Source organism: Dasypus novemcinctus, chromosome 11, assembly GCF_030445035.2.
Source record: "Dasypus novemcinctus isolate mDasNov1 chromosome 11, mDasNov1.1.hap2, whole genome shotgun sequence".
In the NCBI taxonomy this organism is placed as follows: Eukaryota; Metazoa; Chordata; class Mammalia; order Cingulata; family Dasypodidae; genus Dasypus; species Dasypus novemcinctus.
The window spans coordinates 124,680,145-124,697,137 of NC_080683.1; the positions used below are offsets into that span (position 1 = coordinate 124,680,145).

Consider the following 16,993-nt stretch of genomic DNA (forward strand, 5'->3'; position numbering starts at 1 on the left):
TCAAGGGAAAATCAAGACACATCCAGAAGAAGAAAAACCGAGAATTTTTTGCCGACTCAACAACTTTAAAGGAATGAATAATGGAAGTTCTCTAAACAGAAAGGAAATGATAAAATAAGGAATCTTCATCAGGAAGGCAGAAAAAAACAAGCATCAAAAATATGTGTAAATAAAATAGACTTTCCTTCTCTCAGGTTTCTAAGTAAAAATAATACCATCTAATGCAGCTTTCACGTATGTAGAGGAAATACCTAAGACAAACATATTATAAATGGGGAAGGGTAAAGACATAAAAAAGGAAGTAAGGTTTCTAAACTTCTCTCAAACTGGCAAAATGATACACCAGTCAATTTTGATAAGTTATGTCAATATAGTAATACCTAGAGCAACTACTGAAAATGCTTCCAAAAGATACACTCAAAAACACTATAGGTAAATCAAAACAGGATTCTAAAAAAATGTTCACATAACCATAGGAGGGTAAGAAAAAGGAGACGGAGAAACAAACAAACAAACAAAAAAAAACAGAAAACAACCAGAAAAAAAAAACAAATTAAAACTCTAACATATCGATAAATTAATCATTGATAATTAAATATAAACCATCTACACCAATCAAGAGGTCAAGATTGGCAGAGCAGATTAAAAGAAACAAAACATGAATCAACCACATGTTCTCTGGAAGAAACTTACATCAGATATAAGTATATAGGAACTAGTATGTAAAAGGATGGAAAAATGATATACCATACAAACATTAATGAAAAGAAGTCAGGATTTTTTATATTATTGTCATGTTAAGTAAACTTCAAAGAAAAGGAAATTGCCAGAGACAAAAAGGGACATTATATGGTGATAAAAGTGTCACTCCATCAAGAAGACATAACAATTCTAAATGTGTATATGTCAAACAACAGAGCTGTAAATATGTAAAACAATATCTGATAGAACTGACGGGATAAATAGACAAATACACAATGAGAGTTGGAGATTTCAACAATCCTCTGTCAACAATTTATTGAACAACTGGATATAAAATCAGCAGGGATATAAATGAACTCAACAACATCGTCAATCAACAGGGTCTAACGGACAATTCTGCTCCACCAAGCAACAGTGGAATATACAATATTGTCAGGGATACAAGGGATATTCCAAGCAAGGCCATGTCCTGAACAATAAGGCAAATGTTAAAAATTCAAAAGAATTGAAATCATAGAGTGTAATCTCTGAACTCAGCAGATTCAAATTAGAAATCAATTATTCCAAAGAAACCACAAAGTAAATATTGTAGCTATCAAAGTTCTACAATATATTGGCTAAAACTGTTGGCCTCATTTTTAGCAAATTATTTACTTTTCTTTATTGTTCACCTTCTGACATTTCTCCAAATATAATAAAATAAATGATTGTTTTACTCACAAACTTTGTTCCTTTCATTATTTTTTGTCTGTTTTTTTAATATATATTTTTATTAGATTCTTTTTTATAAGATTCATAAATCACAAAAAAATTAAAAAATATGGGAAACGGATTTGGCCCAGTGGTTAGGGCGTCCATCTACCACATGGGAGGTCCACAGTTCAAACCCCGGGCCTCCTTGACCCGTGTGGAGCTGGCCCATGTGCAGTGCTGATGCGCGCAAGGAGTGCCGTGCCACGCAAGGGTGTCCCCCGCATAGGGGAGCCGCACACACAAGGAGTGCGCCCCGTAAGGAGAGCCGCCCAGTGCGAAAGAAAGTGCAGCCTGCCCAGGAATGGCACCGCCCACACTTCCTGTGCCACTGACAACAACAGAAGCGGACAAAGAAACAACACGCAGCAAATAGACACCGAGAACAGACAACCGGGGGATGGGGGGGAATTAAATAAATTTAAAAAATTTTTTTTAAAAATTAAAAAATATAAGAGGTTCCCACATATCCCACACCCCACACCCACTCCTCCCACATCAACAACCTCCCTCCTCATTGTGGCACATTCACTGCATTTGGTAAATACATTTTTTTTGTAGTTTTTTTGTGGTTTCTTTGGAACTTTAGGCATATGATGATAAATGATAAGCAATTTGGGTATTGTGAAGGAGACTTTTTAAAAGCCAGCCATTAGATAAATCCCTTAATATTTCCAAATGGGACAACAGCTCTATATTGGATGTTCTTGAGAGAGCAAGTAGACTAAATATTTTACACAGTAGATGATGTAGGTTAGTAATAGTTCAACTTTCTGAGAAATTTTTACTGTTAAAATTCTCAGAAGCTGTATAGAAGCTGAGGTTGTGTTATTTATATAATAGAATGTAGGAATGCAGGGAGAATAAGGTAAGGGCACAGTTTAGCATTTCTTAGTTGGCCAATTCGGATTTATCAAGAGGGTTGGGAAATATCGCTAAGATAATAGAAAATATTCAGCCATTCAGCTTCTTTAACAGAATATATTTGGGCATTATTGTAATGCCAGGTTTATGTGAACTGAAACAAAACTGGTACAATAATACAAAATGAAACAGGTAGTGATTGATGATCAATATACTGAAGATGATGTTAAAAAAAAAAAGAAATTAATTATTAAGAGATAATTCGAAAACATCAAAAAACTTGGGAACTAAACAGCATAATTCTAGATATTTGATAGATCAAAGAGAAAGTCTAAAGGGAAATAAAAAATACATTGAAATGAATGAAAATTAAAACACAATGTATCAAATTTGTGGGTTAGAGATGAAATAGTGCTGAGAGGGAAATTTTTAACAATAAATACATATGGTATAAAAGATTAAAAATTTAAAATCAATAGTCCAAGATCCCACCTCAAGAAACTAGCAAAGAGTAAAATAAACCCAACCAAGCAGAAGGAAAGAAAGAGTAAAGATAAGAAGAGAAATGAATTAAATTGAAAACAGAGAAATAATAAGAAAATCAATGAAACAAAGAGCTGGTTGGTTGACTGAATCAATAAAATTTGACAAATGTCTAACAAGACTGATAAAGAAAAAGAGAGCTCATCAGTAACAGATGAAACGGGATGTCAGCACAGACTCCACACACATCAAAAGGATCAAAGGGGACATTGTGAAGAACATGCGTGCAATAAATTTGACAGCTGAGATTAAATAATTTCTAAAAAAACACAAATTAGCACAATTAATTTAATATGAATTAGGTAATACGAATAACTTTATAATTCTTAGGGATATTGAATTTGCAATTTTAAAACTCCCACAAGAGAAGTTTCTAGGGCCACGTTATTTCACCAGACAATTCTACCAAACGTTTACAGAAGAATCAATATCAAGTCAATACAATGTTTTCCAGAAATTAGAATAGGAGGGAACAGTTCCCAATTAATTTTATGAAGCTCTGTGGTACTGGCAAAGGAACAGACAGATCAATGGAACAGATTAGAGAACCAAGAAAGAGACTCCCACTGATATGCCCATTTGATTTTTGGCAAAAGTGTAAAAGCAATGCAATGGGGAAAAGATAGCCTTCTCAGCAAATGGTGCTGGAGCAAGTGGACATCCATGGACAAAACCAGAACAGCAACAAAAAAGCCCATCTGAGTTACACACCTCACATTTCATACAAAAGTTAACTCAAAATCTATCATGGACTTAAATGTAAAATGTAATACTATACAACTGTTAGAAAAACAGAAGAAAAAGAATCTAAGGCTAGATCTTTTTAGACTTGATAGTGAAAGCAAAATCCATAAAAGAAAATAATCACGAATTTGACTTCATTAAAATGGTATACTTTTGCTCTGTGAAAGACTCTGTAAATGATAGACAAGCTACAGACTTCAATAAACTATTTGTAAACCACCTATCCATCAAAGGACTAGTATCTAAAATACATAAAGAACTCTCAAAACTCAACAGTAAAAAAAAGACCTAAATAGGAAACAGATGTGAAATGACCTTTCACGAAAGAGGATGGATGTACAGATGGCAAATAAGTACATGAAAAGATGTTCAGCATCATAAGCCTTTAGGGAAAAGCAAAGTAAAACCACAATGAGATATATGACTACACACCTATCAGAATGGCTAAAATAAAAAATAGTGACAACAACAAATGCAGGCAGGGATGTGAAGAAAGCAGATCTCTCCTATTATATTGTGGGAATGTAAAATGGTGCAGGCATTCTGGAAAACATTTGGCAATTTCTTTAAAAAGTATACATGATATCCCTGGCATTTACCCCAAAGAAATGAAAACTAATGTTCACTCAAAAATCTGTACATGACAAGACTGCTCATAGCAGCTTCAACTGTAATTGTCCCAAACTAGAAATAAACCAAATGTCTACCAGTGGGTGAATTTTAAGCCATCCATACTATGGAATACCATTTAGCAATTAAATGAATGGGCTGTTGATACCTGCAACAACCTGGATGAATCTCCAGAGAATCATGCTAAGTAAAAATAAAAATAATAACCATCCTCAAAGTTTACATATCACATAATTCCATCTATATGTCATTCTTGAAATGACAAAATTAATAGAAATGGAGACGAGCACTGAGGTTGCCAACAGTGAAGAATGGTGTGGGGGCAGGAAAGAGGTGAGTGGGGCAAAAAAGGGCAACAAGAGGACGATGGGAAGTTCTGTATCTTGACTATCAATGAAAATATTTGTGGGTTTTTTTATGGTTTTGTAAGATGTTACCATTGGGGAAAATGGCAAAAGGTGCATAGGACTTCTTTGTATTATTTCTTACAACTGCATATGAAATAAAACTTTAATTAAAAAATAAATCTTGGGGTTTGGTTTTTTGCTCCAACCCAGCATAGCCTGGAAATTTTCCATGTTTCCAATTTCAATCGTGATCTGTAGGACTGGCATAAGGGCACAGATTTATAACACACTGTTTGCTGCCACAGTGGTCATTTGCATAGTACAGGAATTTATTTACTTACCCAGGTCTCACCTCCCCTGTGAATAAAACCTTTCACTATGTTGTGACTAGGATTAAACAAATAAATTCACAGAGGTGGGGGTAGGCAAGTAAATTTTTGGTCCAGTATGGAACTAGTCATTGTTAGTTATTCATCAGTATTCATTTAAAATAAGTAAACAACTCAGTAAGATGGGACCCACTTATCTGAATTATCAGTCAAAAATGGTTTGAATTAATGGACAATAGATCTGGATGTCATGTAATCTGCAGTGATGAAAACAACTAAATGTGATACGTTGAGAGGCCTGCTTTCTGGAACTCCGTTAAATCCTCAGAAGCAAGAAACATCAGAATTTAGATAAACAGAGAATTAACTCATTTTTAAAAGTTCTGTAAGTTTAATGTTCAGATTAAAATGAATTTTTTAATAAAATCAGAAATTTTGAAATTATATTGGATAAGCAACATCTATTGGATAAGTAGAGTCTACCTAAGTAGAATTCTAATTTTTACTCATATGTTGTATTTTTTTGAATGCATCCTTTTTGGAATTTAATTTCTTTACAGTTTTTATTTCTGGAACAGGAAATAAATTCTGAACCTAACACATTAGTCTCTGATTTTAGCTATCAAAGTACATAGAGCAGATCTCTCTCCAGCCCCATTTGTTTCTCAGAAGCCACTGGAGCATAAAGCTGCTCAAACGTGGTATAATCTTTACAAACTCTTTGGCATTTTTATATTCTGCTCTAATGGCAAGAACAAAACACAGAAAGCCCTCGGGAGGGTGAGTCTTGTTCCAGCTGAGCACTCGATAAGTGGTGGGGCCAGAGCCACTGAACCACCTCCACAGCAGGACACAAGGCCGAGGCAAACAGGGCAACTAAAAAGACAAATAAATGGCCCACTGATCAAAGATGAAAGCAAGTATCAGATTTAGAAAAAGCAAGGTTTTTCTACCAAAGATGTGAAAATACTATTTGTTAAGGGGGCTAGAGTTCAGAAGACAAGGTAGGTAAATATCAAATGTGACAGTGAGCATCATGATGAAACAACATACGGCATGGGGGTGTGACCCCCGCTGAAGGCTGGTGCAGTTTCTGATTGCTACTTTTATAGCAGATAGGAAGGAGAGCATGGGAGCATAAGCATGAGCTGGCCTGCATATGTAAATGGGCCTAACCCATTTGGTCAAAAATGAACCACTCACAGGAAAGAGAAATTAACCATCAGAGTAAATTCACCAACATATTCACATGCCTAGATTTCAGCAAAAATTTACAAGCCATACTAAGAAACAAGAAAAGATGGCCCAGCCAAAGGAACAAAACAAAAATCCCAAAGAGACACAGGATTTAAGACAACTAATCAGGGATAATCACACAAATGTCCTAAATCAATTCAAGGAGTTGAAGGAAAGTTTGACTAAAAGATAAAGGATATTAAGAAAATCAAAACTACAATGAGATACCATCTTACTCCCTTAAGATTGGCAGCTATGAAAAAAACAGAAGAATACAAATGCTGGAGAGGATGTGAAGAAAGGGGAACACTCATCCACTGCTGGTGGGAATGCAGAAGGATCCAACCATTCTGGAGGACAGTTTGGCGGTTTCTCAAAAAACTAACCATAGATTTGCCATATGACCCAGCAATACCACTGCTGGGTATATACCCATCAGAACTGAAAACAAGGACACAAACCGATATATGTACACCAATGTTCATAGCAGCATTGTTCACTATTGCCAAAAGTTGGAATCAATCCAAATGTCCATCAACAGACGAGTGGATCAATAAAATGTGGTATATACACACAATGGAATACTACTTGGCTGTAAGAACAAATACACTACAATCACACGTGATAACATGGATGAACCTTGAGAATCTTATGTTGAGTGAAGCAACCCAGGCATTGAAGGACAAATACTACATGACCTCAATGATATGAAATAAGCAAACTGCCTCAGAGAGCTAGAGTCTGGAAAAGAGGCTTACAGGAAATCAGGGGGTGGAGGAAGGATGTGAGTTAACGTCGGCAGGGGTGGAATCTGTGATGAGCTGGCGGTAAGTATGAGCACAAAGAAGGGACAAAATGGGGGCAAAGGGTTGCCTTCGGGTGGGGCTTTGTGGGTTTGAGGGGGGCTGGGGATGGGAAGAGGGGTAATATTGTCCCAAAATTGGGGGGAGGGAGGGGCAACATACGAACATGGGAGAGTGTCAGGTGTTCGTTGAGAACAAAATGTTGAGAAAATCGTATCAAAGTATAAGTAGGAGGGTTACCTGTTTAGGATGCTCAGGGGGTATGGTCTGATGCGGGATGGACTTCGGGGGAATAGCTGAAGGCTCATTTTGCCAAGGTGGGTTGTACCATTGGGAAGAGACCCAAGAAGTGAGAGTTGGAGTGGACCCACATCCTGGGGAGGACTAATGCCGTCAAATAGAGAGAACTGTATCTCTCGTGAGAAAGGATGGCTCCCAGGGTATTAGGGCAGTTGAGAAAGTCAGGTCCTGAATACTGCTGCAAGTATCTCTGGACATGGCTTCTTGGGAAATGGAGATTGGCTGGCGTTGTGGGCTCCAAGGGGAGGGGAAAATGGATGTGGAATGGATGGAACCAAGGTAAATATGGGGGCAAGAGAGGAGTTCTGTGAGAGTACATGAGGATGAATATAAAACATGTAATATTACACCAAAAACATATAGGGGATGACAGACTAATAATGTAAACCATAAGGCAAAAGATAGGATAACTAAAAAATTTAGAAAACTGTACAATCTAAAGTATGGACCACATAGTAAGCACAGATGTCACCTTGTTTAAAAGCTATTGTCTCGGAATCTGTACATCAGTTTCAGGAAATATGATATGAATAAGCTAAAAGATTATCGCTGTGGAAGGGAAAAGGTTTTATGGTGGATCTGGGGAAGTACTGTATATTGTATATATGAATTTCGGTGATCTAAGACTCTTGTGAAGCTGACATTATGTTGGGATCCACTTTACAGGAAGTTTTGGATCACAGAGTGGTTCAACAATGGCAGCAGAGGAATACTGATATAGGATGTTATTGACAGGATATATATGGCTGACAGGGAGTTATACAGGGCATATGCCCAGGGTATATAGTAATGTCTAGATATACTCATAGTGGAAATAATTAAAAACAACAGCTGGGGGGGTACTGGGCCCCTGGCCGGGGGGTCACTGTCGTGGACCCTGGGGGAGCAGCAGCAGTCCCCCAGGTACAACGGCAAGAACCAGGAAGGAAGGAGGGCCCAACAGTGGGCTCATGATACTAATGGCTATGCTTTTGAGCCTATACACCTGCAATAAGAACAAGGCCTAGAGTACCACTGTGCCTGGGAGTTTCCTCCTGACAGCCTTCATGTTACTCAAATGTGGCCACTCTCACAGCCAAACTCAGCATGTAGATGCAGTGCATTCCCCCCAGCATGGGACATGACACCCGGGGATGAGCCTCCCTGGCACCGAGGGATCACTACCACATACCAGCTGAAGATGCAACTAGAAAATGACCTTGAATTAAAGGTTCAATATGGATCAGCAGAATATCCCTGTCTACATATAATAACATGACTTCAAAATGCTGTTTGACCTAATGGAAGGGAGAAATGGAAAGGAGAAATGAGATTATAAGGCTATGAGTCTCTAAAAAAGAGTCTGGAGGTTGTCAGAAGGAATGCCCTTATGCACAACTGAGCAGAGTCTAAGAGACAGATAAAGTAGATACAACCCCAGGTATTGGTTCTTTTGAGGGATAAAGAGACCCACGGGTTCTATGGTCATGGCAGATGGGGTTCACTGCCATGGCAGATGGTCCTTCTTTGGAGCTGGTGTTTCTGCATGATGGAATTGGACTCAGAGGGGATCTCTTTTCACAAGACTTGCATGCTACATTATTGGAATTGTAGTTGGTGCTGGGGTTTAAGATATATTTAGGGGATTTGAATCTCTGGACTGATAATATGACACCCAGGCCCAGAGCCTCAACAGACTTCAGCTCCTACACTTTGATTTATTGGACTTAACCCACTCAGCTAACATGGAGTTGAAGAAGGTCAACCACCACACCATGGAGCCTAGAGTGTCTACAACTGAAAGCAGGAGGAGTGCATCCAGTATCCATGTGGAATCTAAGCCCCCACTTGACATAGATGTGCAATGGACACAACCAATCCAATGTCCACAGAGAAAATGTGGAATGGGTGTGGGAAGGGTAGCCATGGTGGCTGCTGGGTTTGGGGAATGGGAGGAAGAGATGAGATATGGTGGCGTTTTCGGGATGTGGAGTTGTCCTGGGTGGTGCTTCACGGACAATTACGGGACATTGTAGATCCCCCCAGGGCCCACTGGATGGAATGTGGGAGAGTGTGGGCTATGATGTGGACCATTGACTACGGGGTGCAGTGATGTTCAGAGATGTACTTACCGGGTGCAATGGATGTGTCACTGTGGGGGGAGTGGGGGGTGGGGGCGGTGGGGTTGATTGGGACCTCATATTTTTTTAATGTAATTTTTAAAAATAAATAATTTTAATTAAAAAAAAAAAAGAAGACAATGGGGGCAACAGACTTAGCCCAATGGATAGGGCGTGTGCCTACCACATGGGAGGTCCATGGTTCAAAACCCCGGGCCTCATGTGGAGCTGGCCCATGTGCTGATGTGCAGTGCTGATGCACACAAAGGAGTGCCCTGCCACGCAGAGGTGGCCCCCTGTAGGGGGGGCCCACACGCAAGGAGTGTGCCCCATAAGGAGAGCTGCCCAGCACGAAAGAAAGTGCAGCCTGCCCAGGACTGGCACCAAACACACAGAGAGCTGACACAACAAAAAGAAACACAGATTCCCAGTGCCGCTGATAAGGATAGAAGCAGTCACAGAAAGAACACAGCGAATGGACACAGAGAGCAGACAACTGGGGAGGGACTGGAGGGAAATAAATTTTTTAAAAAAAGAAGACAATGGGTGAGCATAAAGAACAATTTGAAAGCCTGCAATAAAGGTAGCAGAGCTTATGGGAATGAAAGATACAATGGATGAGATTAAAAATATACTAGGGAGGCAGATGTGGCTAAAGTGATAGGGCCTCTGCCTACTATATGAGAGTACCTGGGTTCAATCCCTGGGGCATCCTGATGAAAAAGAAGAAGAGAAAGCGTGCCTGTGTAGCAAGCCAGTGCCCACATGGTGAGCCAAGTGCCCGTGTGGTGGGCCAAGTGCCCGAGTGGTGAGCTGAGTGCCCATGCAGTGAGCCAAGTGCCCACGTGTGTGCCCATGTGGCGAGCTGAGTGCCCGCATGGTGAGCCAAGTGCCTGCGTGTTGAGCCGAGTGCCCAGTGAGTCCCCGTGTGGTTAGCCAAGTGCCCACATGGTGAGCTGAGAGCCTGCGTGAGTCCCCATGTGGTTAGCCAAGTGCCCACATGGTGAGCTGAGAGCATGCGTGAGTCCCCGTGTGGTTAGCCAGTGTTCACATAGCAAGCAGTGCCCCCATGGTGAACCAAGCACCTGCATGGTGAGCCAGTGCCTGCGCAAGTGAGTCATGCAGCAAGATGATGATGCCACAAAAGAGAGACGAAAGGGAGAGCCAAGATGAAGCATAGCAGAGATCAGGAACTGAGGTGGCACAATTGACAAGAAACCTCTTTCCATATCGGAGGTCCCTAGGATCAAATCCTGGTGAATCCTAGAGGAAAAGATGAGGAGAGAAGACAAAAAGAGAAATAGATACAGACGATCACATAGTAAATGGACACAGACAGCAAAAACAGCAGGGCAGAGGAGGGAAGGGGGAGAGAAAACATTAAAATATATATATATTAGCATCACATAATGGCAAATTTGAATTGATGGAAGACAGAATTCATGATATCAAGAACAGAACAACTGAACTGGAAAACACAGGAGAACAGAAAAAAAAAAAAGGAAAAAATGAGACAGAGCTCAGGGAATTGAATGCAACATAAAACACACAAACACATGCCCTACTGGTGTCCCAGAAGGAGAAAAGGATGGAAAAGGGACAGAAAGAATATTTGAGGAAATAATGACTGAAAATTCCCCAGCCCATATGAAAGACATAAATATCAATATCCAAGAAGGACAAAGTACCCCAAACAGAATAAATCAGAATAGACCTACCCCAAGATGCCTGCTATTCAGAATGACAAATATCAGAGATAAAGACAGGATTCTGAAAGCAGCAAGAGAAAAGCAATGTATCACATACAAGGGAAACTCGATAAGATTAAGTGCTGACTGCTCATCAGAAACCACAGAGGAGAAAGTGGTATGATGTATTTAAGGTACTGAAAGAGAAAAACTGTGAGCCAAGAATTCTTCATCTGGGAAAACTGTCCTTCAAAAGTGAGGGAGAGTATAAAGTCTTCACAAACAAAAACTGATAGAATATGTTACCAAAAGACCAGAATTACAAGATATACTAAAGGGAGTGCTGCAGCCTGAAAGGAAAAAAACAAGGGCAAGACACATGGAGAAGAGTGTAGAATTGAAGATCATTAGGAAGAGTAAATTAAAGGGTAAAAAGATACACAAGAGTAAGATATGAAAACATGAAGCCAAAGAATAAAATGGACAAAGTAAGTAATGCCTTACAGTAACAAAAGTGAATGTTAATGGATTGAATTCCCCAATCAAAAGACAAAGACTGAAAGAATGGATTTAAAAAAATATGACCATTGATATGCTGTCTAGAAGAGACCTCAGATGTAAGGAAACAATCAAGTTGAAAGTGAAACGTTGGAAAAAGATAATCTATGCAAATAGCCAAAAAGGTCTGGGATTGTGATAGTAATATCAGACAATACAGATTTTAAATGCAAAACTGTTATAAGGGATAAAGAAGGTCATTAAATATTTTAGAAGAAACAATTCACCAGGAAGAAATAACTATAATAAATATTTATGCACCCAACCTGAGTTCCCCAAAATACATGAGGCACACACTGGCAAAACTGAAGGGAGAAATAGACGTCACTACAATAACAGTTGGAGATTTCAATACACCACTCTCAGCATTGGACAGAACATCTGGACAGAAGGTAAATAAAGAAACACAGAACTTCAATAATATGATAGATGAACTAGACCTAACAGACATCTATAGAGCATTGCACCTCCAGAGAACAGGATACACATTCTTTTCAAGCACTCATGGATCCTTCTCCAGGATACACTGTATGTTGGGTCACAAGGCAGATTTCAATAAATTTTAAAAGATTGAAATTATACAAAGCACTTTCTCTGATCATAAAGGAATGAAGCTAAAAATCAATAAGGGAGGAAAAAGAGAAAATTCACAGATATATGGAGATTAAGCAACACATTCTTAAATAATCAGTGAGTCAAAGCAGAAATTGCAAGAGAATTCAGCAAACATCTTGAGATGAATGAAAATGAGAACACAACACATCAAAACCTATGGGATACCACAAAGGCAGTGCTAAGAGGGAAATTTATAGCCCTCAATGCTTACATTAAAAAAGAAGAAAGAACTAAAATTGAATATCTAACTACACACCTGAAGGAACTAGAAAAAGAATGGCAAACTAATCCTAAACCAAGCTGAAGGGACTCTCACTGCCTGACTATAAAGCATATTATCTAGCTACAGTGCTGAAAACGGCATGGTACTGGCATAAAGATAGACAGATTGACCAATAGACCTGAATCAAGAACTCAGAAATACACCCTTATATCTACAGCCAAGTGATTTTTGACGAGGCAGTCAAGCCCACCCAGCTGGGCCAGAACAAATGGTGCCAGGAGAACTGGATATCCACAGCCAAAAGAAAGAAAGAGGACCCCTATCTCACACCTTACACAAAAATTAACTCAAAATGGATCAAGCACCTAAATATAAAAGCTAGAACCATAAAACTCCTCAAAGAAAATGTAGGGAAACATTTTCAAGATCTTGTGGTAGGCAGTAGATTCTTAAAACTTACACCCAAAGCACAAGCAGCAAAAGAAAAAAATAGGTAAATGGGACTTCCTCAAAAGTAAACACTTTCATTCTTTGAAAGACTTTGTCAAGGAAGTAATTTTCTCTCAATGGGAGGAAATATTTGGAAACCATATATCCAATAAGGGCTTGATATCCATGTTATATAAAGAGATCGCACAACTCCACTATAAAAACACAAGCAACCCAGTTAAAAATGGGCAAAAAACTTGAACAGACATTTTTCCAAAGAGGAAATACAAATAACCAAAAAGCACATGAAAAAATGTTCAACATCACTAGCTATTTAGGAAATACATATCAAAACTAAAATGAGATATCATTTCACACCTTATAGAATGGCCATTATTTATTTAAAAAACCAAAAAACAGAAAAGTACAAGTGCGATAAAGGATGTGGGCAAACAAGAACACTTCTTCACTGTTGGTGGGAATGCAGAAGGATGCAGGCTCTGTGGAAGACAGTTTTGCATGACCTCAAGAATCTTATATAGAACTGCTCTATGAGCCAACAATACCATTATTAGGATTATATTCAGAAGAGCTGAAAGCAAGGACACAAACTGCACACAGATGTTCATAGCAGCACTATTCACAATTGATAAGACATGGAACCAGCCCGGTGTCCATCAACCGATGAATGGATAAACAAAATGTGGTATATACACACAGTGGACTACAATTCAGCTGTAAGAAGAAATGAAATCAGGATGCACATGACAACATGGATAAACCTAGAGGATACTATGCTGAGTGAAATAAACCAGACACAAAAGAACAAATACTGTATGGTCTCACTAACATGAACTAAATAATATGAGTAAACTCCCAGAGGTAAGTATAAGGCAGTATAAGTTACTAGGAGACAGAATGTGCATTGACAATGAGAGGTGATGCTTAATGTATGTATAATTTTTAATGAGGTTTATTGCAAAAGTGTGGAAATGAATAGAGGTGATGAAACACATTGTAGTGAGTGCAACTAACACTGCTGATTTATAAACGTGATTGTGGCTGAAAGGGGTAGTCTGTGGACATAAATGTCAATTGAAAGGAAACTAGAAAATAATGTAGTGACTGTGTAACAGTGATTTCAGCGGTAGATGAAGATTGGTTAATAGTATAAATATAAGAATGTTCTTTTACAAATTAAGATTATGGTAATACACAGGAAAATTACAACTAATGTAACTTTTGGATGATAGTTTACAGTCACATTGTAATATTTGCAGCAATGGCAAGAAGGTATTATTTCAATACTAAGGGACAACAATGGGGTAGTATAAGGGGGTGTGGGATTTTTCCTTTTAGAGTAATGAAAACGTTATAAAATTGAGGTGATGGCAGCACAAGTCTGTGATGAAAATGAGAACGCCTGGGTGTCCACTTTGAATGGCCTGTACAAAGCATGGGACCCTGTAACAGGGAATCCAGTGGTGCAGGACAGACTGTGATTAACAGAATAGGAGAACGTTCTCTCATTAACTACAACAAATATATAATACTAATACAGGGTGTTAATAATTGGGTGGTTGTGGGAAATTACATCAAATGACAGCTATGGGTTATAGTTAGTAGTAATATTTTGATGATGCTTTTACATAGTTTGTAACAAATGTTTCCCAACAACGTAGGGTTGTATTGGGGTGATGTATGGGAGTTTGTATTACCATATGCATGTTTGTTTTGTAGTATAACAACATTTCCTATACACTTATTATTTATGGATGTTCATGTATGAATGATAAACTTTAAGAAAATTTTATTTTTTTAAAAATGAACCACTCAGCCTGAGACAGTTACTTGATATGAGCACTCATCTGCCTTGTACCTCTGCAGTGGGCTCACACATAGTAGGTGTGCCTTCATTAATAATCAGGTTTAAAGCCACTCAAAAATGTTTCGATCCTATGACAGAATCAGCAAAAGTCCTGGAGACAGTTGTTTAGGGACCTGGGACGCACCGGCCTCCCCACAGGGAGCTCAAGGTTCACAGAAAAACAACAAAGGCGCAAGGGGGTCGCAAAGCCTGCCCAGGGTTCACGCCACAAGGCCCAGGGGAATCTTCTGGGTAAAACTGACTGATGGAGGAGCCTTGATCCGCTCCTGCTAAGGATGTTAAGGAAAGACACTTAGCATCTGCCCCACCATACCAAACAGAAACCATCAGAACAGGAAACTTCCATGATTAGAGAGGGATAGGGAGAAACAGAGACCATATCAAGCTAACTGAAAAAATATAATAGAGAACAAACTTGTGGGAAAAGTAAAACGGAAATGGGAAGTATCTCAAAGATGAAGAGTCTCCTAAAAGTCATCCCAAACATTGGCTTTACCAATTATATGTCCATTTGGAATGTAATAATAGAACTTTCTTCTTACATAATTTTTAGAGAAAATCTGAAACTTAGATTGTTCTAAATAAGCTTGACTCAAAGCACGAAGACTGAATTATTCATTCCATGTGATAATAAATCTAGGGCAATATCAGAAGATCTGACCACCTAAATTGAAGTGAATCAAATCCTTTGGTAGGTGATTATTCCAAGACTCAAGGGATTGAACAAGAAGATGGCATATTAAAGTGCTCCAGCTCTGCATAATTGGAGAGATTGCTGCGTCTTCCATTTACTTTCTATGTCACATGCGGAGATGTTTATTCATGTGTTTAATACATTTTGATTTAATTGCTCTAATAATTTTTAATGTTGGTTTTCCTGCTATCCTTAAAGCAATTTTTATAGGAGTGTCTAGACGTTTGTTGTTAAATTGACAGGTCACGTTTTCTCTCCTCAGCACTCCCAGAATGTACTGAAATTTCATTGTGTTTCATTGCCCGAACACAAATCTGAGTCATACTATAAAAGCAGATAAACATCTATATTAGCACTAGACTCACTATATAAACCAACTTTTTGTAACCAGACTTTACTATGTCATTTGCGATTCCTGAAGCCCCCAGCAAAAGCCCCACGCTGCCTAGCTGGTGTCACTCCAGCGGAGATGCCTCCCTGACAACCACTGCTCAAGAGTCCGCAGAGAAGGTGGGATAACAACACTCGCCTTGGGAACACTGCCCTACACTGAGAATTATTTCACATCTAACCCCATCCTTACCCAGCTAGACCAGCAGACGTGCATTTGGCAGTTTCATAGTAAGTAACTATTTGGGCATAAAATCTCTTCATCTAGAATGCGGACTAAATGGTTTAACTCGTACTGGTTCAACACTCTGTGAGCTCATCTAACTCTGCTGTGAAAACCACCTCTGACAGATAACACTTTTGGTTTCTCCCATAATATTTCATGGGCATTATGGGGCTATTGCTGAAATGAGTATCATACAGCCACTCACTGCTGTTACTTGAAAGAAACTAGAAACCTCCAGCCAACAGAAATAGAGGATAGAGGATAGAGGCACTAACTAGACTCTTGAAAGGCTAAATTGTTCTGACACTGATAAATCACAGTGTTTTCAGCCCTATTAATGAAGAAAATAGCCTGTGGCCATTACAGACTGTGACAATAAAAAGAAGGCTTACTATTGGCAATCAACGAGCTTATCTTAAAATTTACCGTGATCACAAGAACAGTCCACGAAGGGCTTTGTTCCCATAGGACGAGGCCTGGCTGCAAGCAACAGGAAGCCCGGCTCAGGCGGACGCAGGTCCTGCCTCACGTTCTCGCGCCAGGCAGGGCCAGCGCAGGACCAGGCTGTCCTGGGCATTTGTTCTGCCCTCTCTGCACCCCGACGTGTTCCCAGCCTGACCGCTGTCCCTCCGGCCATCGTGTCCAAAGAGTAGAAGGAGGGCCCTGCCAGCCAAGCCTCCATCCTCGTCACAGAAAAGCAAAGCTGTGCTGGGAGCCTCGCCCAGAACACCCTTTAGCAGGTGCTGGCCGGGGGGACTCGAGGACGCAGCTCAGAGCCATGGGGGCTGGTCCCTCACTCCCCAGCAGGTCACGGTTCTTTACCAGGGGAGGGCGGGTGCCAATGCCCCTCAGGCAGCTGGTGGTGACGGAGGGGTCTGGACACATCATCTTTCTCCAGGAAGTAATTTTGGAGGATAAACCACATTTCCCATTTT

At 39.5% G+C, this 16,993-nt stretch overlaps 1 protein-coding gene across 1 annotated transcript in view; it reads right to left on the reverse strand.

Moving 5' to 3' along the window:
• Positions 1–16,993, reverse strand: part of EPM2A (EPM2A glucan phosphatase, laforin) — a 126,391-nt gene that overhangs the window by 57,611 nt on the left and 51,787 nt on the right.